Consider the following 5792-nt stretch of genomic DNA (forward strand, 5'->3'; position numbering starts at 1 on the left):
GTTCAGGGTGGGGGCGGCGGCGGACCAGCGGTGGGGAGTTGTTTCAGGGCGGCGAGGCGGCGCTGGGGCTGACGGTTTGGCCGGTGGTGGCTGGCGGCTCAGGGGGTGCAGGTTGAAGATGAACTACAGGCCCTGCCTAAACTACATGTCAAGTGCCTCTCTGCTACCATTGCGTTCAGTTTCGACAGTAACATTCAGATTCCACAGTAAATTTCAGTTTCGACAGTTAAGTTCAGAGTCAACAGTTTTTACCTCATCTGTTGTAGTCAGGTGGTTTTTGGTGATGTAAATTTTACATCTATTTACATCATCTATTGGAGATGCTATTAGAATCCCACTTGAGATTGACGATGTATGTCTTGTGCTGCTTCAGCCTTGACGTCTTACGGCTCACCGGGGCTGCTCCAACGACAGAACGATCCATCACAATAGAGGAGTGCCCTGGGCGCCGTCTACAGATTCCTCAGATCTTCCTCCACACCTCCGACAGCCACCTCTGCCTCAACTGCTTCAGCGACCAACCCAATGATGCTGAGGTCGACACGGCTACGGCAAAGAGGTTGTACACTTGTTGCATCACTTATTACTATACATTCATGTCGATCCATTAGGGCTATTTTGGTTCAACGGAAAAACATAGCAATAGGGAATTTTCCAATGGCACTCTACTATTCAATTATTCATGCATTTTGTTGAAAGGAATGAAGCAAAACATCCACCTGGACCTACTTTTCAAAATCCTATGCATGAAAACAAGACCAAGTGCATTAGTGGCAGAATAACATTCTAACTGTACACGCTTTCATATGGTTTCACTTTATTTTGGCCATGTTTCTTTGCATTCCTCTGCTCTTCCAATTCCTGTAAACCAAACACTCAAGTTGACAGAAATCCTGTGTTTACAAATGCTCTGTTTACCATGTGCATTCCTATCCTATTCCGGTGTTTTTCCTATCCCTGCGTTTTTAGAATCATGCAAGCCAAATGAGCCCTTACAGAATTACTTCAGTTACAGGTAGGTGTCGAAGGGAACTTTGTGTGGTTTGTCCTGCTCCTGCCGCGACGTCGTCCACCTCAACTGAGCTGCTCCATCGACAGAAACATCCACCAAACCAGACATCACGACTCCTGACCGTCTTTCGCCGCCTCAGATCTCCTTCCCTGCCGCCGGCACCCACCGCAACGGCATCACCATCATCGACTCAGCAGATGAACCTGAGGAGTACACGGGTCCACAAGAGAGGTCGCACTCTTTTGTTTCTGCTTATGTTATGCATTGCTTAAAATTACCTGCTACTTTATCGTCCTGTTCACCTCTTGGACTCCAAGTCAGGTCCAAATTAATGTTCAAACTTGAGTTCTAAATTAGTTGTGGGGCACATATCGAGGAAGCAATGAATAGTATCTCTGTCTAATATCTGGTTCACCTAGGGTATGCCTATGTTGTTCATCTTGGGTGGGAAACAAATAGTAAAGCAATCATCATCTGTCTTTTTATTAAATTAAAGCAATCATCAGCCTGCTATCATTATTTTTGGATCCATCCACTGGTTGTTACCATCACTCTAAATTTCTGCATGCTCTCCTTACATAATCTCACCATATTTTTTTCGTATGCATGTCAGATATTGTACACAGTCATGCTGAACATGTAGAGAAAAAGAGAAGAGTTTTGCGCGGCAATACAATGTCATGCAGACATCGCTCCATGGTGGGTTCAATGGCAAACCCTCCCCACCCCTCTCCAGATTGTAATCCAGAGGAAGATATCTGTTCTGAGGCGGATTCAGACGCCACTGACCACTCCTATTTACCCCCAAGGTGTTTGCTCTACCTTGGCATGATGATGTTAGTCATATCATGCATATGTTGCCTTGCAGTGCCTACTTTTGACATCATATATGTCATCTGCTTAGTTTAGACATGTTCTGTAATGCCACCTATTTAGTTTCTATATCATATATGGGAATTGTGCAGTCTCATGTCTTTTAGCCAGCCATAATATACGTGAAATGTGCAATGCCATCCTATTTAACCAGGCATCATATATTTGAGTGATATCTTGCCCATCCTTTTATTCATTACATTTCCATTTGTCGACAATGTTTGTACATTAAACTACTCTTCATGTGAATCGGCCATTTGGGTGGGAGATTGAAAAATCTGGAGTGAAAACAAGGCCTTCAGCGCAGATAGTGCTACATGTCGAAGCAGATCTCTTGTTGGGTCCCGATAGCTCCTCAATGATGGATTCAGAGACAGATGACCAGTCCTATTCCCCCACCGAGGTGTATGCTCTAACTTGGCATGGTTATACTGCTCATATCATGCATATGGTGTCTTGCATTGCATAGATTAGCCATCATATACACAATATTCAACACCATATTCTTAGTTCATACATCATATCTAATGCCCTATGTTTAGCATATAAATCACATATGTGAATTAAATGACGCGATCCTGATTACTTAGATAACATGTAGGTGAATTATGTCATGCGATCATGTTTAGTTATTCATCATATCTTTGAATTATGTTATGCTATGCTATCCAGTTTAGATAGACATCATATATGTGAAATTATGTCATGCTATCCATTTTAGTTAAACAATATACATGTCAAATATTTCATGCCCTATTTTTTCCACACTATCTATTGCATCTGTCTCTCATACAATGTCTGTACATTCAACTATGTTTCCTGTTTATCAGCCATTTGAATTGGAGCGGGTGATGCCAGCATCTAGCGGACTAAAAACACGGTCTTCAAATAAAATAGTGCTACCTCTTGGTGGAGATAGCACCCTGGTTGTACATGCACGAGAACCAGCCCTACCACACATAACCCAAACTCTCGCAGATTGTACCCCTACCGCGATGGACAGAGAACCAGCTTCACCCAATCTAACCCCAACACCAGCAGATAGTAACCCAGTTCCTGTTCGCACAGCACCATCTCCACCACAGAGCTCCCAAACAAGAGCAGTTAGTAAGGCAGCTCCAGTGCCCAAAGGGCCAGTACTACCACGGCGAACCCCAACTCCACCAGTTAGTACGCCTATTCCTGTGGAGGAAGCACAACCAGCTAGTCGTAGTTTAGCATCTATCACATTTGATGTTGTTAAATCGTATGTGCGTATCTTCCCATCTTGGAAATATTATACTGAAGATGAAGGAAAATGCCAGTTGCAGGTGTTTGTCCAGGAGTTATGTGTAAGTAATGTTATTCATGGCAATTACTTTGCTTTGTCCCATACATCCTACCTCCATGATGGTTATAATACAGCAAATTTCCCCATTTTTCTCTATAGAGAAGGACCGGTTTGGAAACTCAGGATGAGGTAACCTGTGCTAATACCTCTGCTATCTTCAAGAATGCTTGGTGGCAGTATCGGAATTACCTGAAGAAAACGTACTTCATCGGCAAAGAAACTCATCAAATTCCCTTACATTCTCCTGAGACACATTTACTGGACGATGACTGGGAACGCCTTGTTCTGTACTGGTCCTGAACCAAGAATGTGGTAAGGTCTATGAGCTCATTTTCTATTTTTAAGTACTATATTCTTGCGTCTTATTGTACTTTGTTCATGTAGAATAAGTGCCTAAACCTGAAGAACAATTGTTCTAATTTAAGATTCCATTGCTATCATAGTTCAAAAAAGTGTTAGGCATTAATTGTGCGTTTTGCCACCGCCTTGTGCTTTACTGACCAAAGCGCATGCTTATGAGCAGCTATGCATAGATTAAGTGTAGTTATGCGCAATGTGTTTCGCCAACGCCTAGAGCCTAGGCGTGCTTAAGCGCTCGCTTAGGCGCGCCTTTTTTTAACTATGATTGCTATCGTGCATACTGCTTTGCTCTTGTATCACTGTATTTACTCATACAAACTTATTTTTAAATTGAAGGATCCAATCTAAACTTCAATGGCACAGCAGGTATGTTCACGCATGTTTACTTAACAGGCCTGCTCTTATCAATAGCTCTGCTGATTTCATTTCAATTGTGTGTACAATTGACTTCTCATATCATACACATTACTAGCATCACAACATAGCCAATAGTGTTGTTGTACATGTAGACCCGTGGTACCCATCTGAAATCTTGTTGTGCCGTGTAGTTTCCCACACTTTGTATTCTTTCACTGCTGCTTTGTCTTGAACTGATATGATTTGAACCGTGTCTCTATTTTGATTTGGCAAGACAATGCAGTGACCATAGGACATAGATATATGTTTGTTTTATGCTTTTATTATGTACTAGTACTTAGCAATAGAAGACTTGGTAGTTTAATCATGTCCACCTTACTAATGAACTGGTTCACCGAAATGAGTTTCATATACTAGTACATGCTAAACTGTTATGTGTCTGCTTATTTCTTCTTTTAGAATGCTGACAGAATATTAGGGAAGAGTGCCTTATTAAGCAATGGTAAAGGAAGTAATGCAGGTAAGGTTCAGGATAGTGACACATCCTTGTTGGTCTCCAACAAAGCTGATAAAACAGCTAAGGAAGACTATCTCGAAGACAGTGAGACAACCCCAAAGTCCTGTTTGGTTTAGTGTTGGAGTTACTGACCACTACCGCTTGCACAAGCTATTCAAACTCACTGTCTAAAACATTTCAGTTTCTTGATTCTCAACTACAAGCTGGAAGACATCGATCAGCTGTGCTGCGACAAGAAGCGGAAGGACTGCAGAAGTCCCTGGAGCATTCAGATGCATAATTTCTGGTGCAACAGCAAGCGTTGAAGGATTTTAGCGCCAAATAGGACAAAGTTAATAAGCTTGCTAAGCTTATTGCCAGCATGGTGGATACCATGTTTCTTGAGCTCTTCTAAAGTTGTTTCAGTTATGCTCTTGTTTTGCTGCCGCGTTTATTTGCATTGGTGGCCAATTTTGACGGCCAGTGTATGTAATATGCTGCTTTGTTCCCTATATTTGCACTGGTGGCAAACTTTGATGCCCAGTGGATGTAATATGTGTAATAGCGGTAATAGGCTAGCATTAATTGCTTGCTTGTTTATTTCCTTATTGTCTTGTTTAGTTGTTTGCTTGTAGTCACTGTAGTTCTTTTTTTGTGTTTTTCTAGTGGCCACAATAACCTATTTTTGGAAACTAGGCCAAAATAATCATGGCAACACACAGACTATTGTAACCATGGGCCTCCTGCGGGCCGTATGATCCATGGGCCTTCTACGGGCCGTAGGATCCATTAGCCTTTTATACGGGCCGTAGGATCCATGGGCCTTCTACGGGCCATATGATTCATGGGCCTTTTATGGGCCATAGGATCCATGCGCCTTCTACGAGGCGTATCGTCATTTCGCCAATCATGGGTCGTACTATTCGTGGACAATAACGGGTCGTTTATTGGCCGTATTTGATAACTCTATGAAAACAGCCCAACGGATTTTTTTCGACATGAAAACGGCCCAACGTATTAATGGGCCACAAACGGGTTGACTGTAACCACGGGCTGAATTTGGCCCACAAGCAGAAAATGACAGTAACGGGCCATAAGTAACCGAATGCTAGAAATGAGCCCAAGAATAAATGGGCCCTGAGAAGGCCGAAAGATATCATGGGCTGGAAACGGCCCAACGGAATAATGGGTCGTTAATGGGTATAAAGTGATACACTGTTCATTACGGGCCAATTGTACCATGGGCCATTAAGGGGCCGAGGGTTACTAAGGGCCTCACATGGGCCGAAAGACGTCATGGGCCATACATGGGACGGAAGTTAAAACGGGCTGGAATTATATTGGACAGCCCAGATGACGCTACT

The sequence above is a fragment of the Triticum aestivum genome, chromosome 7A (genome assembly GCF_018294505.1).
Source record: "Triticum aestivum cultivar Chinese Spring chromosome 7A, IWGSC CS RefSeq v2.1, whole genome shotgun sequence".
NCBI classification, from domain to species: domain Eukaryota; kingdom Viridiplantae; phylum Streptophyta; class Magnoliopsida; order Poales; family Poaceae; genus Triticum; species Triticum aestivum.